The sequence below is a fragment of the Triturus cristatus genome, chromosome 5_2 (genome assembly GCF_964204655.1).
Source record: "Triturus cristatus chromosome 5_2, aTriCri1.1, whole genome shotgun sequence".
Classification (NCBI taxonomy): domain Eukaryota; kingdom Metazoa; phylum Chordata; class Amphibia; order Caudata; family Salamandridae; genus Triturus; species Triturus cristatus.
Genome location: NC_140588.1, coordinates 384445104 through 384470995, shown reverse-complemented (window position 1 = coordinate 384470995; position 25892 = coordinate 384445104). Strand labels below are relative to the sequence as shown.

Sequence of the window (25892 nt, the reverse complement as noted above, 5' to 3'; positions counted from 1 at the left end):
TTCGAAATTGTGCCTCGATGACTAGGGGCTTTGGCTTTGTCTTTTGATGCGGATCCGCGGGGTGGAGAGCTGTTGATGATAGAATTTGAAGACTTGGGACTGCGCTAATTACTTTAGATGTAGCTGCCCAGCCATTGGTCTAAGGTCCACTCCTAATGGTCTCGCATCTTATGGAGGAACTATCACGTAGGGTACTCGTGGGAACCTTGCTTGCAGAAACTGTGATAGGATTAGTTGAAATGTTTGTTTTTGGAGACTTGGAGTGATGAAGGTATGGGTTTTCTGCAGTAGATTTGATGGCAACTTTTAAAAAATCAGTGATCAGAGCCCGTTTGCTGCTGTTTCGAGCTGGATGAGGCCTGGTAGAGGTCATGAGTGAGGCTGTGGTTCTGCCTTTCCACTTAGCTTCTGGGGTCAATACTGTGGGGTTTGTCGAAGTTGCTGTTGGCTCGGCGTCCACCTGGGCTTGATTTTAATCTTCTTGGGCTGTTAAAGCTGAAAAGGCCGCTGACTCACACGGCAATTCCAGATTTTCACTGCTTGGTGTTCCTGGTCCTAAGATGCGCTCGCTGGGAGGGGCTATGGTGAGTGCCTTAAGTTCCTCCTTGGCTTTATGCTTATCCGTAGGTAGAGGCGCTCCTCTGGTTTTTCCTGAACGCATTTCCAGCTTACAGACCTGGATTGCAGAGTTCAAGAGGCCTGGGGGAACTGTTGGTGCAGGAGGTGCGGGAGCAGGGCACACTGGGGGCACCAGAAGCCTGCACCCAACCTAGTTGGGCCGCTTCTGTAGGCACTCCCGGGCTCAACACTCTGCGGCCGCCGGTAGCGAGAGCCTCGCTCTCGCTGATACTGCTTTAAAGCCCTGCAGGAAAACTTCATGCTTAGATGTTTAGTGTGTAGTGCCTTGCCTCTGTGCGCATTACCTGCCTCTCATCTACCCTCCAGGCGGTGATGACAGGCAGTGAAGGCAGAAGGGGCAGTGAAGGCAGTGGAGGCAGGAGGCAGTGGGGGCGTGCAAGTGCCCTTAGTCGGGATTATCAGTCAGGATTATTTGAGTATTGTCTCGGCGCTTAATCCGCAGTGAATGTGGCGGATTCCGTGTCAGTTGCTGCCCCCTTACAACTGGAGTAATGAAACAAAGGAGGGGAGGGAGGAGGGATTCCAGTCCACTCTCCGCACTCTATGCGTTTTGGGTGTGGCAGGCTCGGCGGTCGGCTCTAGCTCAGCACTTGATGCAGAAAGTGGGAGCCGCTGGAGCCACGGGAGCAGGGAGCGGGCGCAGGAGAATAAGCCACAGCGCTCCACCCGGGCCACCCGACTTGACTCCGTTGGCCCCCAATACCTCTGGCTGCCAGCTCTTACCCGGATCCAGTCTGGTCCACAGTCCGGTCCACAGCTCCGCACAACACCACACCGCTATGCTCAAGCCGCTGACTGCTGACCGCGGGAAGCGTGAATACTCCTCCTCCTCCAGCAGTAAACGTACACAGAAAGTCGAAGTCCAGGGAGTGCCAAACCGTGGTATTGAGTGAAGGGGTTTGGAATGCACTTTGGATGATGAAGATAGATCTTAGTAAATAGTAGCAGTTTTTTATTTGATTTCTGGTTTTGCCAGCATTTGGGCTTTCCTGTGGCTAATTTTATTTTTAATTTGTGTTTGGGAGGGCTGGGGAGTACTGGATTGCTTAGTCGTAATTTTAATTAATTATGACAATAAAGAAATCAATCCAGAAAATATGTATCATAAACAATGGCAAGGTCTATTGTTGTGGTTGTTTATTTTGATCAGATGGCTGTGTGTTGTGTTCAATTGGATGTTCTGGAGACGCAAATCGCCTCCAGCCCCAAAACTAAACAGCGATCATGAAGCTTTTCGCTTTGTAACACTGTAGCCATGTTGGTAAAAAGAAACATTCCCAAATGGACTCAACTTCACTTAATGATTAAAGCGCACAACTAAAAAGACGGACTAAGGAGACCGGAGGGCCCACGCGCCTTTCTAGCTTCACTTGCTCTGTTACTAAGTAAATCGTCCGTGGCAAGATAGCACATCACATCTGAGTATCAAGGAGCCCAAGACAGCACTGAAAGCAGGGGCTGCCATTAATGATGCAGTGACCTCCATAAATATTGTATTTGTGCAAACCTCACAAACGTGGAGTACGAATGGCACGAGATTAAAAGTTCTGTCCGGGAACCCTGAAAATATGTGGATTTAAATGCATGTATGGGCAAAGACAGAAGCGATGATAGAAAGCTCCCATTCTAATTTGTGACAGGCAATTTATTCTGGGATGGGGGTGAGGGGGGCTAAAAAGATACTTTCTTCTATGAAAGATCTACATATCTCACTCTGCAACGTAAATAATATTATTGTAATTCAGCAGAAGGCATGGTTGCGGAATCACTAAGAGGACAGTTAATTGCATGCCTGGCTGCCGTCAGAACACAAGATGACAATCGGAAAGCGTGCTTTTTCCATTTATGGATCCAAACTTCTTTCTTGAACTGCGGACATTTTCTGTGGGTGCACAAAGTAAAAAGAAAACCAGCCGTGGATGCGAGCAGCACCGCACTGCAGAGCTGCGGTCGGACCGAGCCCTTAATGTCCCCGTGCCTATTAAATAATTAATGTGTCCTTAAATGGCGACCATCGGGTCCGGTTCACACAAATAAAACTACAAAAATGAGCAAAGGGCTACAGGAGCGATTTGTGCAGGAGAAGGTGGCCAGCACAATACAGGGAGGAACATGTAGCAAGCGCGGCCGCGAAAGTGAAAGCTAACGCACTAATTAGAAACATGATACAAAACAGATGGTACCCTGTGCGCGCCGCTGCTCGCTTCAGAAAGCTGAAGGCCGTGGGAGTGAACATTTTCAGAAAAAGTGGGACATGCACCCGCCTTTGGCCAATTGCGTGCTTTCATTTTTGAAAGCCACACGCAAAGGCCAATAGAATGTGACAACCACACGCACAAGCTTTCAGAAAGCTTTCAGAATGTCAGGAGTGATTCCAAAAGTCCCTCTTCTAGAGCAACGCATGTGCGCTGCTCTAGGCTCGACCTAAAAATGGGCAACTGAATGAGGAATGCTGATAGTAGTGTAGCTGGAAGATGCGAGAGTCTCACAAATGCCCATCTAAGAACAGGAACTAGAGAACGAAAAAGGGAAGGAATTGCAGAAAACAAGAAAGATGTTGGCTTGGGAGGCAGGTGCAAACTGGATTGACAACAAATGCCTGAGACAACCAGGACACATTGTGTTTAATACTCAAAGTGTTCTTTGTTGCTCCTGATAATCCTTCTCCAGAATCGGCCTGCAGTGACCCAGAAAAAATTTTGCTCTTACATTCAGGATGGCCCTGTTTGCAGTTTCAGTTTCTGCGATGCAGTCTCCACCTTCATGTTTGTCATGGTCACCACAGCCTAGCTCTTGTAACCTGTATCTTGTGACTAGTTTGCTGCATCTGGTTCCTGACAGTCCCAGTCTGTTAACTGAGGAGAGCAGCTCAGAGTCCTAGCCATAGCCAGATCCTTCTCATGTTGCTAGCGCACAAAGCTTTGCTCAAGACGTGCCCAAGTCAAAGTGCCAGCTTGTATTCAAATGTCATAGCACTGGGTGTCATGCCAACCTGCCTTTCAGAACTTAGGCTACATTTGAACATTTAGGGTAAGCCAAACATATTTAAGTGCATCTTCTTTTGTGTACACAATAGTCTCACTGGCTTCCTATAATCATTACAGTGCCCTAGAATCTACAATAATCACAGGCTTCCCAGAATACTCACAAGGATGTTCATGCAGTCCAAACAGAAGCTGTTGGTGGAGATATGGCATATCGGCTTAGAAGTCCTACCTTTGCTTTAGGTGATAGTAGGGTTTGCTCTTTGTTATGCTTCACTCGAATGAGCAGAGAGGGGTGTTAAGAATGAGCAGTACAATCAACTGGGGGTGCACAGAGGGGGACAACTATCAGGGCTACACCTGCCTGCAGTGGCAACCAGCCACTCTCGAACTACCCCTAAATATATGTACCCACAGGCAGCGACACCTTCTACCCATCTGTACATGTAATCGCTTTAAACACATATCTTGCATTAAGAACAAAGAACTAGATTGCCCAGATGTTACCACAGAGGGCAGGTGGCACTATCCTAACTGGGATATCAGGAATCTCAAAACTATAATCAGATGACACCATGCACCAGTCTTATCATTTCTTGGACATAGAACCAGTGGTCTCCTATGTTCAAAGGAAGTCCACCCCACCGTGTATAGAACACTCAATTACACCAATGTTGAGGGCAGTATTCTATTACCACTGTCCTACCAACACAAATCCTGAGCAGTTCTGGCAGATACGATGCCAAGCTTGCTAGAGAATGCAAATTCAGGAGCCAGGTGAGAAGCACAGGCCTATCTACCTTAGGTACCTTTTATTTCACCGTTGGGAAAGCCTATAGATCTGATTGAGATGCATTACAGACCGACAGTATTGTTCCACGGGACGTCTGGCTGTGGACATAGGTTTTGCAGACTCTGTAACCTGGGCTCATGTGCAATAAAGCACACCCCATACATCATTAATATTCATAAGGTGTTTTCAGCAGTACAAATAGCTGCAATTGGAATGGTTGAAGTCTGCTAGGAGCAATAGATCTTCATCCTTATTTTCGTTTTCACAATGTGCAGGCAATGCAACACCTGCCCCTTTAAAGGTCCAGGGTCACTTTGCTACACGAATGGCAATATCAAAAAGGTACACTGCAGGGTTGCATATCCAACCTACAGCCCTATGCCCAGCACCTGGGGCTGTCCCACCACACACAGCAGAAGCTGCCCTGTAATGGACAACTTCCAGTTTGCACATGATACCGTGTGTTGCAATCATTGAATGCTTTGTGACCACTGGTGTGATCATAACAAGGATTCGAAATGCGGACATTTCAATTAACAAATTGAACTCTCGACTTAATGCACTGCTCAATGGACATTTGTGTGCACCACAGTATGCTATGGAGCTCTCAGTGGCTTGGTTATGGGCTGAAATTCAGACACTTCTGTGGTTACCTTGGGTACTGGCAACTCTGGGGGCGATGAAAGTTCGGACTTTTATGACGGGATTGGGAACATGAGAGTCCAGTTAAAAATGAGGAGTTATGGGAAGGAATCAGTAATTCTACATCCGATTCCCGTGGTAATGGCCGTAATGCCTCATTCTGCCCTCGATATTCAGTTTTAAGATATAGCTGCCTTCCTCCAGCGGCTGTCATCTCTGGGTCGAAGTAAACAGATCTGCGGTGTTGCTGAGCATCCCATATTTCGATGGGTTGGTTAGTTGCTATTACTAGTTCCATCAGAAGTAAGTGGCCACTCGTAATCAGGGCCTTTGTGTGGTTCCCTAAATTCCAGAGTGTGATGCCTGTGCAGCTTTCGGAGACCATGCACTATACCTCTATGCATGGACAGTCACATATCATTAGAGAGTAACTGACAGAGGCGGCTTTGTATCTGGAGTTTAAAAAGAGTACAAAAATCAATTTGCTTTTTTGAAAAAAACTGAAATATGCAACATTTTTGAGTCAAGTAAAAGCGTGGAAACTGACAATTATTTTGCCATTAAAATTTAATTTGGCATAGCTTAATGGCATAGTACTTTAGAAATGTAATTTTTGGTATGAATTCAAGCGTAAAGTTCCTGAATTGAATATGTTGTATAGTTTGAAAGTGGTGCAGAGTCAGAAACCCACACCTCAACATGCATTTCTTAATACAGTGTGTCAATAGTAGCAATAAATCTAAAACTCAGCAAATAGTGACGGAAATCATCATTGTTAATAATATAATGGATGTGAAAGAAAAAAGACATCACAGCTAAGAGTTGGGGAGGTCTTGGTAGAACGCGCAGTCAATGTTGTTCTAGTAATTTGTTTCTGTGATGTATATGCAATCACTTCAGTATGTGTCGGGTTCAGAAATTAAAATCCCATTTCCATACTGTGCTGTTTTTGTTCCGAATCTGTACAGCCTTGACAAGGTGCACAGCATTGTACAGGATGGGGTGGCATCACAGCCCCACAGAAGCTATGGTGTGTTGCTTCCATTATAACAACATACTGTAAAAAAATGTTGTCACTGTCACTAACGGTGGCTGTATGTCAGAATATTGTGTGTATAAATATTGTGACACAAAGATATCACACCTAACATATTAACTACCATTGGCACTGGAAGTAAGGGTGTGGGGAAGGGGGGAGCACCACCAAATATAATCAGTGCTTCCTAGATGAATGAGCAAAAAAGACTCTTTTAATTTTTGTTTTTATCTTGTCACATTGTGTCATATTGTTAACACTGTATTAAAAGACAGAAGTCAAATGTCAGACGGTGCCTTCTGACAAATTATTGCTTTTCTTTTTACATGGACAATTTCTACTTTTCGTTCTCTGACTTCAAAATAAGAGACAGTCTTACTGGTGAGAAAGGAAAGGCTTCAGGACGTCATTTTTTCTAACACACACCAAAATATATACATAACTATGTATGTTCTGTACATATATTTCAAAATATACTAGCGTTTAGCATATCACAACGGGAGATTTTTTTTTAATTCTGAAGTGTGAATCACACAAAGATTTTAACAGGATCGAAACATATCAACCTAGCAATTTCTTATGAACTGCGCACATAAGTGGGAGCAAATAGGCTTTGCTTCCTTCCATGTGACTATCCCATCGGTTAAAAATTAACACAGTGAACTCTCTGATGATCTCCTTGGTGATGGCAAACTACAAATACTCGCTGAAACCTGATTTCCGCATAATATTGTTTAAGCGCTATATGATTTTATCAGTAAAACTGTTAGTAATTTTCGTGGCCATTTCAATGGAGAATGTGCTGTCTGTAAATGACACTGTGCTACAACGCAATGCTTTTTACTATATATTTGCAATAATGTGCTAAAAAATGCATCACCAGCTACATACTACACCATCACAGAAAATGTGTGCGGCCCTTTTGCTACACTTATTCTGTATATGCCCCTTGGATTTTTCAAAATCTCTATGAGTTCAGTCAAGCAGCATGATGGCAGCAGCCCCACTCAGGAAATTATCCAGCCCCTCTGTTGACCACCAAAATGCTGTGAGGGTAGGTTTCTAGAGGTAAGTGCTGTAGCGAGAATCAGTTAAAACAAAACTCTGGTTTAGCATCGTAAGCACACAAGGCTGATCCCTGCTTTGGTGCTGAGGCCCTACAAGTGGACGATTAGGAGCAAATCATCACATAACTAGCAATGTACTGTTTAGAAAACTAAACATCTATAGTAATGAAAGAACATTATTTTTTTATGTCTTCATTCCTTGGGAATAAAACAAGTATATTAGAAGAGGTCAAGTTCAGTTTAGGCACGGTATTCTAAATGTGATTGTTCCTCATATTTCCGTTAAATGAAAATTTTAAACAAATATTCAAACTGTCATTGCATAGGTTGAAACATTTTGCATAGTTATATTGAGTCAGATTCTTCATGAGTGTTACGCGCATGACAAATACTTATGGGGACATTTATGGTACATTGCGACTCAGAGTAGTACAGCGCATCCAGATTGGTTATCTATTGAATTTGGCCTGTTTCAGACAGTTTGCTTAGTCCATGGATGGTACTATTGAATATTGTAAATGAAATATACCTCTTGCCTTAACAGCGTAGATTCAGTGTCGCCTCCCCTTGGGTTCGGATTTATAGCACATAAAACCTTCCACTTGAATCCTCTCTCAGTGTGATTTCTTTCAATTACATGATTGGCCTTAGGGACAGAGACCACCTTCATTTTAATTCTGGCTTTTGTCACGGGCAGATAATAGCATATACCACGTACTTCGTTTTACAATTCAAAAACTTTTTCCGTGAACATGTAATATTATTATGTGTGAAATCTATTCCTTCCATGGTTGTTTCGCACACAGAGCAATTACCACATTTATGGTGGCCTACTATCGGTTTCAGATTCCGTTGGGACTAAGAACGTGGTATATGGTATTATATGCCCGTGCCAAAAAGCTCTACGTCGGCAAAACAAATCAAGAGCTCATACAGCATATTGTTCAAAATCGCTCTAGAATTAAAATGAAGGTGTTCTCTGCGCCTATGGTCAATCATTTAATTTTAAAAAATCACACTGAGAAAGAATTCAAGTGGACGGTTTTATGTGCTATGAAACTGAAACCAAGGGGTGGCGACACTGAATCTACATTGTTAAGGGAAGAGACGTATTTCATTTGAAAATTCAATAGTACCATCCATGGACTAAACAAACTGTCTGAAATAGGCCGAATTCAATAGATAACCAATCTGGATGTGCTGTACTAGTCTGAGTCGCAATCTAAGAAAAATGTCCCCATAAGTATTTGGCATGCTCGTAACACTCATGAATAATCCTTCTCACAACGTATTAACAATACAGAAATGAATTGTAAGGCAGTCCGCACTGATGCGGCTAAACTCCGATACCCAGAATGCAATATCCTCGGCCCTTGGGTCCGCACGTCTTCAATGATTCAAAAAACGGAAGTCCGGCGTGCCGCGCACCTGCGGTTAGACGAAGGAGAATGCTGGTGAGCTACAGGAAGAGACACGAGCAAGTAAGTCGGATTATAGTGGAACGTTCGTGAAGTGGCAAACCAGTGGTCACGCTGCAAGTTTCTTTGACTTTCTCTAATTTCTCTTTGCCGAAAATCTTGATACTTGGTAACACGGACATTGTTTGAGAAAACTAGCACATACACCACAAGTCTCTCTGACTTCCCTAATTATTTCTTGCAGAAAATCTTGATACTTTGTCACAAGGACAATGTTTGCCTGGAATTACAAGCGCAACATTCACCATTGAAAAGTAAGTCATTCACTTTTGGCATCTGAAATACGCTTTATTCCTTATCTCACAGAACGAATACATTTGAAGCCTGTTTACAGAAATTTCAACACAGGCTAATTCGAATTACTGATCACAGGTACAATTAATACGGGTGGCTCAAAATCCCTCAATAAAAATTGGGTAGGGCTAGCTCCAATTTATTTTATTTTATTTGTTCCTTTAGATTACCCCCAGTCACGCCCTGATGAGAACCCCAGAAATGGTGTTGTGGTTTGATACGCGTCGGCACTTTTCACCAGTGGGACACCTTTAATGAATTTGAACCCTATCATAGGAAATTACTTCTTGTGTAAATATGATTATCCCTTGATAGACCAAAAAAATTAGTTCCCTCTGGTATCAACCTTTCAACTTGGATTTCAATGTGGTTAATGAAAAACCGTTTAGGTTGCTTTTTCTTTGCTGAAACCATGACTGGACTTTAGTTTTACGTACTGTAATGTGCATTGTAATGTGTTGTCCTAAAGGTTATGTTAACTGTCTAAATGTTTATGTTTCCCTTGTACTTGACACCCTTAAAATATATAAATGACCATGTTCATTGAAACATTGCGAATAAATACTCAAGACCATAGAATTGTTTCATGGTTTGTTGCTTAAACAATGCATGAGATTAATGTGATGACTAGATTATCTTGTTGCTTTTAATAGTAGGCCCTTTCTAGTTGTCATATTAGGGCCAAACCCCCTTTGATAAAAAATGAAACAGTTTTGAGGCATAGTACGTGTAAGTGTGGCTATCTACTACATTTTTGCACATTTTTTAAACACATTTTATTTTGTTTAAGTTTGCACGTTATCATTGCACACATGTCTTTACTATATTATTTTACTGTTTGCTAAAAACACCTCATCATAAGCATAACTTTACAATCCACATCTATGCACTTTAATTATATAGAGCATTTTTTTGTTTCGCTAATAGCGTTGGTGTCATTTGATGAATCTTTACAAAACGTTCCAAAAAAAAAAAGTTTATCCACATCAGCTCCTGCCTGAAAAGTTTCAGGGTGATTCGTCAAGTAAGGGTTGAGAAATATGGGGGGCCCAAAATACTTTTTTCTCATGCAATTTCCATAGGAAACATTAATCAGTTCAACAGTAAAACACGTCTGAACAAAATCACACCAAATGGGCGGAAACCTAGATCGTTATTCAAAAAGCGTGCTTGTTGTGATTTGGTGTAAATCTGTCCAGCCATTTTTTGATAAATTAAGATAGAAAGAAATAGCAGTATCTAGTGCCGCTGGGCTCCAGCGGGAGTCCCGAAGGAGAAAAAGCCATTCTGATTAGCTGGTCCCAAGGGACTCCTGTAAGATTGAAGGTTCGATTGGCTGGCTGCAACATAAAACTATGTTGTGGTCACCATTATAGGACACAAGTCTCAGTCGATGTGTCCTGAAAGTTATTCAAAAATACCATTCAATGGAGCAGGGTAGGGGTACTCTGACCCCCTTGAGGTTAAGTGATGGGGGCCCTTGATGGATGCCCTCCAAAGGAGGCCAATAAAAAAAGAAAAAATATTTCTAACAACAGGACCTGCAGGACTCCTGTGATAGCACACAGAGTACTGTGAGACACAAAAAAGATAATAAAATAAATCTTGTCACCAGAAGTGACGGAAAGTCCACTCCCTTCACACACTCAAGCCCCATTAGGCAGACAAGCCCCTACAATGCACAGCGTACGCCTCATACATATATCTTCATGGAAAAGCCATTCCCTCACCACACCCAAGCTCCATTATATCAGCAAGCTACTAGTACACACAGCCTTCACCCTGTACAAAGCTCTTCACACAGAAACTAGTCCATCACCACACCCCAGTCCCAGTCATACTATGTTCAGCCTTCGCCCTGTATAGAGCTCTTTACGTTGCTGTCAGTCCTTCACCACACCCTAGTCTCATTGCATAGGCAATCCCCAACTATCCAAAGCCTTCGCCTTGCACAGCATTCTTCACACAGACGCTAGTCCCTCATTACACCATAGTCCCATTACATCGGTAGTCCCCTATGAACCATAGGTTTTGTCCTGTACACAGCTGTTCAAGGAAAGGCTAGTGCATCATCACAAGTCCCTATTACATCTAGCTGTTGCCCTGTACAGAACTGTTCATGGAGAGCCCAGTCCTTCACCACTCCCCATTCCAATTAAGTGGGCAACCTTATTACCCACAGCAGTTGCTCTGTACAGAACTCTTCACACAGAGACCAGTCCATCACCACACCCCAGTCCCATTATGTGGTGCAACCCCCTACTATGCACAGCCTTCACCCTGTACAGAGCTCGTTATGGAGAGGCCTGTCCATCACCAGATGACCCTATTATGCACAGCCTTCACCATGCAGAAGCTCTGCATGCAGAGTACAGTTCCTCACCAAACCAAAGCCGCATTATGTGGTGAAGCCCATACTATGCAGAGGCTTTGTTATTTTTAGGGGGCTATTTAGGGAGCTATACATACTTTTTGTATTTCAGAAATTGGTCCAGTGGGAGTCCCATGTGACTAGTAAAATGCCCCATAAAACACTGGCACTATAACAGACACTCATACTGGGGTACTGGAGAGTCTGTAGTGTGTACCAAGGAGACCCTTCCTTCACCAAAGCTATGTTTTAAGGATATTTCCTATATGCATATGTACTGAACAATGTAGCAGAAATGCAAAGAAGACCACCAAAGAAATATATTTCTCCTTGTTCTGCTAGCCTCGGGAAGGTGCAGGATTTTGGTTCAAATCCATGTCTACAAGTGTTTCTAGATACAGATTTGCATCAAACTCCATCAGAAAAAGTAATTCATGTTGGTTATAAATAAAATATATATTTTATATCATGTTCACTTCAAAAGTAATACAAACCTCATGCAAATTTTTTCTAAGTAGAAGATAAACCTATTGTTATAAGTGGATGAGTTGTATTTCAAAATATAACAATAGACTTACCTTTTATTTTTACGACTAGACCTCTGAAGCAGACAATTATGATATACAAACATAAAGACACATACGTGACAAACAATATGAATGTTTTATTTTTTTAAACCAACAATGGTGGTTCTGAAAAGAACCATTTGCTGTGTTTTTCTAAACTATTTATGTTTTTGTTATTTTCAAATTTATGGGATTCCACAAAACAAGGGCAGATGAACCTGGGCATAGTACCCAAAAAATACTTTTTCTGCTGGGATCTGTGTTTAACCACCAGCTTTATATGCACATACACACTTTGCTCTCATACAACAATTATCTTGGAGCAACGGCTAAAGTAGGTAACCATATACCTGTACTCTGAAATTATGTCCCTTTGTTGCAGCACTACTTGAGAAGGGACACAATCTCCAAGCCAACCTATAGTCCAGAGCCAGATGTTGATGCATCTTCTTCCGCCTCCTCCTGTTGGTGTCAGACCTCTGCATGAGTGAAGTGCCTGGGATGCATCATTATCATATATTTTCTCAACCCGAGTGCTCAAAACAAATCTTCGTGAGTGATGTAAAATGTGAGGGTTCAAGCAATGCAGCTACTTTCGGGCACAAGTTATAATTAACTGAGATAACTATAATTGGTGAATTTCAGTGTTGTTTCAGTTTAATATATTACATTTTTACTGACTAAAACATCCTTTAGCCTTTGTTTTTTCAGTGTATTTCTAGTTTTTTTTAAAAATGTGAGTCACTGTCAATATATAAATGCTGCTTGCCTATTGGTTTTTCACCAAGGAGTGACTATATCAATATACAAGAAAATGTGGTTGGTTTTGTCACAGGATCACCACATAATATTGACTTTGTCAAGAAGTCAAAACATCAATATATAAAGAAGATACTATTATCTTTATCACCATGTCACCTCCTTAACCCCTAAGAAGCAAAGGATGCCCCGTTGACGGCTTCTGCACTACCTCTGTAGTGCGAAGGACGTCACTGGGTTGTTCTCCTGGGGAGTCACGGGAGAAGCTTCGGTTCTCTGAATGAAGGCTTCCCCTACATGGTGGCTTCAGTGGGGCATAATTGCTTCTTCATCATCCCCCACCTCTCACTCTGCCCATAAGTGATATCAGCACACCAACTTCACTGATCCCACCAGACAGCGTGAAGAGGAGCAGATAAGGAAGCTCTGTGTGCATCCAGTTGTTTTTTGCCTCCCCAGCCTGCTTCTTAAACTTTGAGAGAGGCATCACTGGAAAGGGGAGAGTGTCCTATTTTTAGTGACTCCTATCTCATATTGATGCTTGCTCATGGATCGCGGATGCACCACAGTCTATGTGCAGGGACCATTAGACAGGGATAATATTTTAGAAGTGGGGGGTCGGCCCCACAGCTGTGGTTGACCCCCCCTCGGGGGCATATATTATATAGTTAAGTTTTCCCTTCCCTGGGGTGGGGAGTCTATCACTCCTGGAGGTGGGGTGGACAATCGGTCCCCCAGGGAAGGGTAAATATGGCAGTCACATTTGTTTTTAGTTTTGTACTATCTGGGGCCTTTCCAGCTTTCCCAGGCAGCGCAAAAAGTATAAAGGCATTACAGGAAAGGGGAGACTCTCCCATTTCCAGTAATGTGTGGGAACTTGGGGGTGGTAGGAAATTTGTGACTGTCTGCAGATTCCAGAACTTTATGTCACAGAAATGTGAGGAAAATGTGTGTTTCTTAACAAAGTATGACTTTTGCATGGTCTTCTGGGTAAAAATACAAACTAGGAGCCATGTAGGTCATGCAACCCTGGATTCCTCCAAGTGTATAGTTTTCAACAATGTGCTAGTTTATTAGATTTCCAAAGGGGCCGGCTGAGATAGGGCCCAAAATAGACAGCTACCCACTTTGCAAAAAAAGGGTCTGTATTGAGTAGAAAAATGTGATGTGTTCATGTTGCATTTTGGGCCATTTCCTGTCTCAGGCATTAGGCCTACCCAAACAAGTGAGGTACCATTTTTATCTCGAACCTTCGAAGAATGTTAGTTGATAGGTAGTCTGTGGCTCTCTGCAGATTCCATAACTTTCCTTTAATGCCAGATGAGCTAGGACCAAAAACAACAGCTACTGACTGTGTAAAAAAATGCTAGGTTTCTGTGGAAAAACGTGATGTGTCCATGTTGCATTTTGGCCCATTTCCTCTGCAGGCACTAGGCCTACCCACTTGAGTGAGGTTCTATTTTTATCGGCCGACTTGGAGGAACATAGAATAGTAGAATATTTGTTATTACCTATTGTATTTCGCTGCATTTGTGCCTTCCAAATGTTTGTGTTGGATTGTAGAGGGGTAAAATATACTATTCCCACTTCTGTCAGTGAAACAATATCAAAGTGTTGAATTGTGCAGGGGTAACATTTACTGTTTACACTGCAGTCAGTACAATAGTAGGGAAAGTGTTGGATTACGGAAGGGGTAACATTTACTATTGCCACTCCAGTCAGTGCAACAGTAGGGAAAGTGGTGGATTAAGAGGGGTAAAAATTACTATTCCCACTCCAGTCATTGAAACAGAAGGGAAAGTGTTGGATTGAAGAGGGATAAAGTTTACTATTCCCACTTCAGTCAGTGCAACAGTAGGGAAAGTGTTCAAATTTTGGAGGGTTCAAATTTGCTATTCCCAGTTCAGTCAGTGCAACAATGGGGAAACAGTTGTGATGCGGAGGGGTAAAATGTAATATTCCCACACCAGTCAGTGCAAGACTACTGAAAGTGTTGGATTGGAAAGGGGTAAAATGTTCTAGTCCCACTGAACTCTGTGCAAGATTAGAAACAGTCTAATTCAGGTCAAGAAAATAAAATATTTGCAAACCTGTGCTAAATAAAAAAAATTATAAATGTTTAAACATGACAGTCTATATATATATATATATATATATATATATATATATATATATATATATATATTCACTTAAAAAACCATAGGTTTCACACATGTTATAGTTAGGTGGATATTTCACTCGTGAAAAACCAATGAAATTCCCCCGTTATAGTTAGTTCAGATAACTATAACTCGCGCGCCCGCAATCCACTGCACATGACGTCACATATTACATCACTCATGACATGGTCAGTGGCATCACTCATGACATCACTGATGACATCATCCTTGTGATAGAGTGGCGGTTTGCATATTTATTAACATTTTAATACATATCATAAATTAATACACATGTTATTAGAATTAAAATCCCAAACTATATTCTCAAAATAATAACAACTAAAAAATACAATGTTACTCACAATTATAAAGCACAACACAATTAACACATACAATTATGAATAACATAATTTAGAAACATTTAATTATTTTGAAATGTGTTATTACTTTATCTATGGAAATATTATTAATAATTAACTAATATTAAAATACTTATCTTTAATTACCTTCCCAACCATTACCCATACAAACACAACAGCACGCACCAAATATATAAATGTAAAAAAAATGGTTTCATAATTGTCAAAATTAGTTAAACAATTAATACAATATATTTAGCTAATAATAAATGAATTCTATTTATTTAACTTTCCACACTTTACCCCTACAAATGCAACAACTCAGTTAATATATAATTTCAAGAATATCTTAATTACACAATTTACATAATTAATTTATCAAGTAATAATTATGATAAATTAAAACTAATTATTATACTTATTTTCCTACACACCCTTTACCCATAAACAAAACACTCCCCAAAAAGAATATTTAATATATTACCCAATTTACATATTAAATTATCAATTAATTATAAGTCATTTCCTTCCCACCCTAAACCTCTACAAAACCACAGCCCACACCTAAACAGACCTTAAAACAATGAACTATACAATGAAAATAAATAATTTTCAATTCCATAATTAATACTAATTTAAATATAATTATTAATTAGTTATACATTTACTTCCCACCCTTTACGCCTACAAAATTCACAACTTGCACCTCAACTTAACGTAAAAAAATGTTTTTGTACAAATTACATAAATAATTATAAATTAAATAATTAATATCAATTAAAAACTAATAAACTAAATCAGAGCTGCACCACTTCGAAGTAAAGAAGTCAATACAAATAGTTATGGTTCAGTGAGCCACAAGTCAAGAGAATTCCTTCTTTATTGTTTTGTTCCTAAAAAGCCACAGCCAATGCGTTTTGTCCTCTAACGCAGGGCTGTAAGTTAAAAACACATATAAAAATAACATTTACAATACATAAACTACACATACCATGTAAAACATTAATACATATATACGTATAAAAATATGTCTAAAAGACAAAACACCTGAACACAACAACTATTACATAAAATGAAAGTTAACACTGGAAAATATGCATATAGATTTGAGACCATACCCAAAGTCTGACACACATTGTGTATGCCCATCCAGTATATGGTTTATTACTATCCCTATGATGTGGCTTTGTTTATTTATATCTTTTTGTCCTATACATATTGTTGCTATTTTTGTCTGGAAATAATTAGGGTTACAAGGCTACTACCATATATACAACCTCTCCTCGCCGATTACGACTTATGAATGGCATGTGTTTGTTCTGTTTTTTGGGTGCCTTTACATGGTGGAGTATATCCTTTCACTTGGGCCACTGGGCACATCTCTGCTTGTTCAGTTGTGATCTAATGTTGCATTTCAGGTTTTCATTATCGGCGTATACAAAGATGTGTATCGATCTGTATGCTGATTTTCACTTAATTTTAGCTGTGATTGCATAAGGTTCCAGTATTTGCACACTGTGACTTATAATTGTGAGACTCGTAAAGATCATTATTTTTGTGACTGTTTAGAGCAGGAATATAGGATCCAGATGAAGACAGTCTTTGGTGATATTCACATTTAAATGATCACTTTATTTCTGGTGCTATGTAACTATTTTTGTTTGGATATATATATATATATGTATATGTATATGGATAAACAATTGCCCTGGAGCTTTCCGAGATCACTCGACAGACGTTCCGCCATCCGGCTCTGATTTGTAGCCTGCCTTCGCACTCCACATGTCTTTAAAAGTGCCGACGCGTTTCAGGGCTTCCATGCCCCTTCATCTTGGGCTGCACAAAAGAAAATGGATGCACGCATTATTCTTATATCCGGTTCCTTTTATTTAATTCAAGCCCCTCAGTGGGCGTTTGCTTAGTGCACAGTCCATCTGAAGCTTTGTGAGACTTGAAGTCCATAATGCGCATACACTGCTAACTTTAAGTAAGCTCCATTGTTCTTTTGTTGTATTATGCTTAATTTATCAATTACCTTGAGCCCTGAAACGCGTCGGCACTTTTAAAGACATGTGGAGTGCGACGGCAGGCTACAAATCAGAGCCGGATGGCGGAACGTCTGTCGAGTGATCTCGGAAAGCTCCAGGGCAATTGTTTATCCATATCTGCACACGGCAGCCCGGCCGTGCCGAGAAGCACCATCGCCTGCAGGGAGCAAAACGTGACTCCCAGCGAGGCGAGGCTTGAGTCTCCAACTTTGTGGGATTCTTTGGCACAGCGTTCCTTGTCAAATAACCTGCTTAAGCGCAAAGCAACCTACTCAAGGTAATTGATAAATTAAGCATAATACAACAAAAGAACAATGGAGCTTACTTAAAGTTAGCAGTGTATGCGCATTATGGACTTCAAGTCCCACAAAGCTTCAGATGGACTGTGCACTAAGCAAACGCCCACTGAGGGGCTTGAATTAAATAAAAGGAACCGGATATAAGAATAATGCGTGCATCCATTTTCTTTTGTGCAGCCCAAGATGAAGGGGCATGGAAGCCCTGAAACGCGTCGGCACTTTTAAAGACATGTGGAGTGCGAAGGCAGGCTACAAATCAGAGCCGTATGGCGGAACGTCTGTCGAGTGATCTCGGAAAGCTCCAGGGCAATTGTTTATCCATGTATATGTGTATATGTATATATATATATATATATCACCAAAGTACAAAGATACGTGCGCTCTCAAGTAAGTAAACGACACATCCAGGTTATAGTAGTGATCAGGTTTATTCCATAACGCGTTTCGACTGCGTCCGCAGCCTTGCTCACATGGAACCGTGTACTGGAAAACTTTATGCAAATATATACAAAGGACACAACCTAAAAGGCAGTGGAGTCAAAATAGGACTAAGAGAAAGAAAGCGTCCGCCATCTTGGAAAGGTCAACATTGGTGAACATAGTGAAAGGCAAAATGCAATGCAAGTTCACAATAGCGTAATGCAAAAACGACCAACAGTACAGTTGAACGAAAAAACATGCCCCACTGTTACATTTGTGATCGATCGAATGACCGCAAAAAGTGTATGGCTCGAAAAGCAATAGCATAACGGAGCACTTGCAGATGACTCACAGTTAACTCATCGTAAAATGAATACCTAGTGGACTGCGAGCATCGTAATTCTGCGTCTTACAAAATTGGGAACACTAGGCCAGTGTGGAAGCACTGCAAAGTAATAAACATCCGCTCTGCATAGGATGGTGGCTAAGTAGCCAGAAAAAGGGGGAACTGGACCCCTTACGGGTTAATACAATAAAGGATGTTATGGTGACAAGAACGAGTCAGTGATGGTATTGACAACTGAGCAATGGTTGAATACTATAGACCAATGTCACGTCTAGTGCTCGTTGCACGAAGTGCAAAGTTAACCCTAACACAGTTCATGGGTAAATAAATCCATGATCTGAAGTACATGCATAGTGCTCATACAGTGCAAGACACCAGGTCTTTCCAATCAAAAGGAATGAAATAAGCAGTGTGCCAAGATAAGAAACAAGTTAAAAAACATGTCAGAAAAACAGTGATGAGCAAGTGCCCTGGGTCAATCGATAACCAAAAATTCACTTATCCTGTTGCTCTCAAGGCCCTTCTTGAAGTGTCCAGTAGTCAATCAAGTGCCCCAATTCTCTAAGTGAAGGTGAAGACGTGACTCCGAAGAAAAGGTTAGGCACCTGTGTAGTGATTAGGTGCCTTCCTTATCTCCTGCAATTAAAAAACATGAGATAAACATTAGCTGACAAGTCAGAGAAACATGTAAAAAACCAAGACAAAATAAAACACAAGTAGGTACATCCTGGGTAATACAAGATATCCCCTGTAAACGGTCAGAACGTAAAGAATTACTCTTTCAGATGTATTGACAGTTCCTCGTCCTGGTTCATACCGCCAGGGGCCTTAGTTTGGAGATCTACAATGTATTTTGACTCTCTCTGTCTGAGTTTGAGTGTCCTGTTACCCCCTCTGTGATCTAACCGGACTTGTTCCAAAATAAAATACTTCAGTAGTGAGGAGTCGGAATAGTGTCGTTCTTGAAAATGTCTCGCCACCGGGTATTTTGGGTCTTTATTGGTGATGGCCCGCTTATGATCGAGTACCCTTTTCTTGGCCATCAGGGTTGTGCTGCCTATATAGTAAAGTCCACATGGGCATTCTATCACATATATAACGAATGTGGTACTGCATGTGAGGAACTGGGTTATTGCTCTCTGATTGTGACCTTGTTCGTATGTTTTACGTGATGTACTGGCCGAACAAGCTTTGCAGTGACCACATGGGAAGAAGCCTCTGAGGTTCTGGATACCTCTGTCTTGAGTCAGAGTGATGTCGCTGTGTACTAGTATATCCCTAAGGTTTCTTCCTCGCCTATATGTGATATTGGGTCTGTCCTTGAAAGTGTGTCCTATGCTGTTGTCATTTTTTAGTGTGTTCCAATTTTTTGACAGGATATGTCTGATGCCATCAGACTCCGTATTGTAGGTCATGATCACCCTGGTTTCTGCATCCCCAGTATCCTCCATCACTGTGGTCTCATCCCTGAGTATGTCTTTTCTATCCACGGACTCTACTCTGCAGATCGCTTTCTTAAGGACCCAATTGGGGTAGCCTCGAAGTTTGAATCTTTCAATCATCACTTTGCTTTCTTTCTCGAATGCTTCACTGCTGCTACAATTTCTTTTTGCCCTCAGTAGTTCACCAAAGGGGATACTCCATTTAAGGGTGTCCGGGTGGCTGCTGAGGGCATGTAGGATACTGTTGCCTGCTGTACTCTTGCGGTATAATGAGGTATGTAGTGTGTTGGATCTAACCTCTACCTTCACATCTAAGTATTCGACCATGTTGTCACTAATGCACCCTGTGAGATGTATAATACGGTCATTGCAGTTGAGTTCTTGTATGAGATCTAGGGCCTCTGTCCGACTACCTTTCCATATAATGAAAAGGTCGTCAATGTATCTGAGCCAAAGAGCTACTTTGCTCAAATTCTTGATGGCAAACTTTTCTGAAAAAATCTCCTCCTCCCAGAGGCCCATGAAGAGATTGGCAAAACTAGGTGCCAGACAAGAACCCATCGCGGTACCAATCAGCTGTTTATGGATGGTACCGTTGAAGATGAAGATGTTATTGGTGAGGCAGAATTCCGTCATTTCAATGATCATGTCATTGTGTTCCAAATATTTGATCTCTCTTTGGTTAAGGAAGTGCCTGCACGCATCTAATCCCTGTTGATGGTCGATTATGGTGTACAGTGATTGTACGTCTAGTGTGATGAGGAGTAGGCCATTCTCCCATTTGATCTTTTCGAGTTTACCCAGGAAATCTTTAGTATCCCTCACATAACTTGGGAGCTTGATGACAAATTCCCTGAGAAAATGGTCCACATATTTGGATATGTGCTCTGCTACACTTCCTATGGAGGACACTATGGGACGGCCAGGTGGAGATGTGGCACTCTTGTGGACCTTGGGTAGAAGGTAAAGCACCGGTATCTTTGGAAAATCCCTCTTGAGATAACAGTACTCTTCCCACTCAAGGATCCCTTTGTCTCTCCAAGTGATGAGTTTGTCCCATATCAAAATGACACTCTCATTGTACACCTCCCTAGTGATCTGCATGTAGGAATTGGTGTCCCCTAGTTGTCTGAGGGCCTCAGCAATGTATTGTTCTCTGTCAAGAATTACGACATTGCCACCTTTGTCTGCTGGTCGGATGACTATGTCTGTGTCCTCGGCTAGTGATTTGAGAATTTGTCTCTGGTTAAATGACAGATTGTTTTTAGACTTGTTACCATAGTGTGATTTGTTTCTAAGATCTATGAGGGCCTTGGTGACATTGTCGTGGAATGTGTCAATGCCGTCGTGAGGTAGTGTGGGTAAAAAAGTCGAAGGCGGTTTAAAACCAGTGGTGGCGGCTGAGTTATGGGTAATGTCCATGGCATCCAAGATGTCAGTTACCTCCATGGTCTGACTGTCCCTATTCGTGTCGTTATTGAGTTCGAATAGGGTGTTAAGAGAATTAAGATCCCCTATCGCTAGGTTTACTTCATGTTCCTCCTGTGTGCTAGTGTCAGTGGCTACTCTGGGCTGTTGGCGACATAATATATGCCACTTCTTTAGCTTAAGCTTTCTGACATATTTGAAGAGGTCAATTCTTGTTTCAACATAGTTAAAACTGGAAGAGGGGCAAAATGACAGACCTAAGCATAATGTGTGCTTCTCCACATCACTCAAGTGTCTTTTAGACAGATTAATAATAGTTTTATTAACCATGTTGTAGTCCATCAATATGTTCTGTTGGAGCGCGTCTTGTTGCTTCCCATACGCCCCCTTCCTCTGCCTCTTCTGCCACTGTTGTCTGATTCGTTGCCGTCTGTTCCTCCGTCTACTCGGCCTCTTCCTCGTGCTCGTCCTCTCTGGCCCCTCGATCTCGGTGTTGTTGTGCCTCTCGTACTCTGTCGTGTTTGTCGCATTGTCCGGTATTCGTCTAAAAAAGTGATGGTGCGGGTACTGCGTTCCTCGCCTGAAGTTTCCCCTTTGGATACGTCCGATTCCGTATCGCTAGCAGTGGATATCTCTGAGGGTACTTCTTCCACCGGAATAGCCTTCTCTGTTGTTGGTGTTTCTTTGTCCTTGTAGAGATGATCATATTTTCGGCTAAAAGTTAGTATTCTCCCGCTGTCGTAGTCTCCATAGTCTCTGTTAAGTTTCCTCTGTTTTCGCCCCTTGATGTCCTCCTCGTGTTTTACCAGTCTCTCTTTCATATTCTCCATTGCCTTGTTATAGGTCTCAATACTCATGTTTTTAGTGAGGTCTTCTTGAAGATCTTTAATTTCTTTCAATAGTGCATCGCGGTCGATCCAGGCGTACTTTATCAATATCTCCAGCATGCGTCTGGAGCTGAGTGCCGAGTTCTGGGACCATTCTTTGAGCATTTCGGGGTTTGGTTTTTCATACGAGGGTGTAATGAAAATCCTCAGGCCTCTCGGAGCCATCTCTTGTTCCACGTAGTTTTGTAGTGAGATGGCCTCCCACCATTTCGATATCTCTGCTCTCTTGGTTTTCTCCAGTTTCCTCAATTTGTCCTCTGTTGTGCGTGTTTCAGGATTGGTGGCCTCTTTATGATTCTTCGGTCCCGGTTTCCTCGTGAATAAAGTGAGAGCAGCCGCTCTTCTTTCAGCCTCATCCTCCATGATGCACTAATCTGATCACTCAATTCTGTCCAAAACTGTAAGTGCGTTTACTGCCCCCCTCTTACCATAGTAGAGGGTTCTTTCTGCCGTGATATAAGGTATGTGTATTAACACAGTCAATCTTCTGATGCACGAAAATGAACTGTTGTGCAGCGGGTCATAAGAAAATGATGATCTATTCCCACAGTACACACGGAGAGAAGCGGGGTTACAGGCAGGGAGTAACTGATCCTTCTCACGTCTCCTTCCCCACTAAACCTCCGTAAGTTTGTCACTAAAATCGCGTGTGTATCGCTAGTGTGGTACAGATGGTAACTACCCAGTGAACGGTCCCGCTGCCCCGGTTGGATAAGAGGTCTCGTGCATCCGCCGATGCACGCTAAATCAGATCTGTCCTAGGGACGGAAACACATACACACGGGCTTACCTCTGCCTGAAGATCCACGGTCAAAGCTTGTTGTCAATCGTGCTGCAGATAGTTGATATAAAAGGAGAAATCACGGCCGGTGCAGCGCTGTCCTCAATGATTCAGAATCCACAAACGCTTCTTCCGGACAGCTGGCCCCCTTGGAAAGTGGCGTACACGCCGGCGAAGCAACCGGCAAAATTATCACCAAAGTACAAAGATACGTGCGCTCTCAGGTAAGTAAACGACACATCCAGGTTATAGTAGTGATCAGGTTTATTCCATAACGCGTTTCGACTGCGTCCGCAGCCTTGCTCACATGGAACCGTGTACTGGAAAACTTTATGCAAATATATACAAAGGACACAACCTAAAAGGCAGTGGAGTCAAAATAGGACTAAGAGAAAGAAAGCGTCCGCCATCTTGGAAAGGTCAACATTGGTGAACATAGTGAAAGGCAAAATGCAATGCAAGTTCACAATGGCGTAATGCAAAAACGACCAACAGTACAGTTGAACGAAAAAACATGCCCCACTGTTACATTTGTGATAGATCGAATGACCGCAAAAAGTGTATGGCTCGAAAAGCAATAGCATAACGGAGCACTTGCAGATGACTCACAGTTAACTCATCGTAAAATGAATACCTAGTGGACTGCGAGCATCGTAATTCTGCGTCTTACAAAATTGGGAACACTAGGCCAGTGTGGAAACACTGCAAAGTAATAAACATCCGCTCTGCATAGGATGCTGGCTAAGTAGCACTATTGAAAGAAATTAAAGATCTTCAAGAAGACCTCACTAAAAACATGAGTATTGAGACCTATAACAAGGCAATGGAGAATATGAAAGAGAGACTGGTAAAACACGAGGAGGACATCAAGGGGCGAAAACAGAGGAAACTTAACAGAGACTATGGAGACTACGACAGCGGGAGAATACTAACTTTTAGCCGAAAATATGATCATCTCTACAAGGACAAAGAAACACCAACAACAGAGAAGGCTATTCCGGTGGAAGAAGTACCCTCAGAGATATCCACTGCTAGCGATACGGAATCGGACGTATCCAAAGGGGAAACTTCAGGCGAGGAACGCAGTACCCGCACCATCACTTTTTTAGACGAATACCGGACAATGCGACAAACACGACAGAGTACGAGAGGCACAACAACACCGAGATCGAGGGGCCAGAGAGGACGAGCACGAGGAAGAGGCCGAGTAGACGGAGGAACAGACGGCAACGAATCAGACAACAGTGGCAGAAGAGGCAGAGGAAGGGGGCGTATGGGAAGCAACAAGACGCGCTCCAACAGAACATATTGATGGACTACAACATGGTTAATAAAACTATTATTAATCTGTCTAAAAGACACTTGAGTGATGTGGAGAAGCACACATTATGCTTAGGTCTGTCATTTTGCCCCTCTTCCAGTTTTAACTATGTTGAAACAAGAATTGACCTCTTCAAATATGTCAGAAAGCTTAAGCTAAAGAAGTGGCATATATTATGTCGCCAACAGCCCAGAGTAGCCACTGACACTAGCACACAGGAGGAACATGAAGTAAACCTAGCGATAGGGGATCTTAATTCTCTTACCACCCTATTCGAACTCAATAACGACACGAATAGGGACAGTCAGACCATGGAGGTAACTGACATCTTGGATGCCATGGACATTACCCATAACTCAGCCGCCACCACTGGTTTTAAACCGCCTTCGACTTTTTTACCCACACTACCTCACGACGGCATTGACACATTCCACGACAATGTCACCAAGGCCCTCATAGATCTTAGAAACAAATCACACTATGGTAACAAGTCTAAAAACAATCTGTCATTTAACCAGAGACAAATTCTCAAATCACTAGCCGAGGACACAGACATAGTCATCCGACCAGCAGACAAAGGTGGCAATGTCGTAATTCTTGACAGAGAACAATACATTGCTGAGGCCCTCAGACAACTAGGGGACACCAATTCCTACATGCAGATCACTAGGGAGGTGTACAATGAGAGTGTCATTTTGATATGGGACAAACTCATCACTTGGAGAGACAAAGGGATCCTTGAGTGGGAAGAGTACTGTTATCTCAAGAGGGATTTTCCAAAGATACCGGTGCTTTACCTTCTACCCAAGGTCCACAAGAGTGCCACATCTCCACCTGGCCGTCCCATAGTGTCCTCCATAGGAAGTGTAGCAGAGCACATATCCAAATATGTGGACCATTTTCTCAGGGAATTTGTCATCAAGCTCCCAAGTTATGTGAGGGATACTAAAGATTTCCTGGGTAAACTAGAAAAGATCAAATGGGAGAATGGCCTACTCCTCATCACACTAGACGTACAATCACTGTACACCATAATCGACCATCAACAGGGATTAGATGCGTGCAGGCACTTCCTTAACCAAAGAGAGATCAAATATTTGGAACACAATGACATGATCATTGAAATGACGGAATTCTGCCTCACCAATAACATCTTCATCTTCAACGGTACCATCCATAAACAGCTGATTGGTACCGCGATGGGTTCTTGTCTGGCACCTAGTTTTGCCAATCTCTTCATGGGCCTCTGGGAGGAGGAGATTTTTTCAGAAAAGTTTGCCATCAAGAATTTGAGCAAAGTAGCTCTTTGGCTCAGATACATTGACGACCTTTTCATTATATGGAAAGGTAGTCGGACAGAGGCCCTAGATCTCATACAAGAACTCAACTGCAATGACCGTAATATACATCTCACAGGGTGCATTAGTGACAACATGGTCGAATACTTAGATGTGAAGGTAGAGGTTAGATCCAACACACTACATACCTCATTATACCGCAAGAGTACAGCAGGCAACAGTATCCTACATGCCCTCAGCAGCCACCCGGACACCCTTAAATGGAGTATCCCCTTTGGTGAACTACTGAGGGCAAAAAGAAATTGTAGCAGCAGTGAAGCATTCGAGAAAGAAAGCAAAGTGATGATTGAAAGATTCAAACTTCGAGGCTACCCCAATTGGGTCCTTAAGAAAGCGATCTGCAGAGTAGAGTCCGTGGATAGAAAAGACATACTCAGGGATGAGACCACAGTGATGGAGGATACTGGGGATGCAG

General features: G+C 42.1%; 1 long non-coding RNA gene across 1 annotated transcript in view; it reads left to right on the top strand.

Annotated features, from left to right (window-relative positions):
- The first annotated feature begins 8561 nt into the window (after positions 1 to 8561).
- Positions 8562 to 25892, top strand: part of LOC146823039 (uncharacterized) — a 107753-nt gene continuing 90422 nt past the window's right edge. The window contains exons 1-2 of the long non-coding RNA XR_014961874.1: positions 8562 to 8642; positions 8824 to 8893. This is a non-coding gene — a long non-coding RNA (uncharacterized LOC146823039). The remainder of the gene's footprint in view (positions 8643 to 8823; positions 8894 to 25892) is intronic.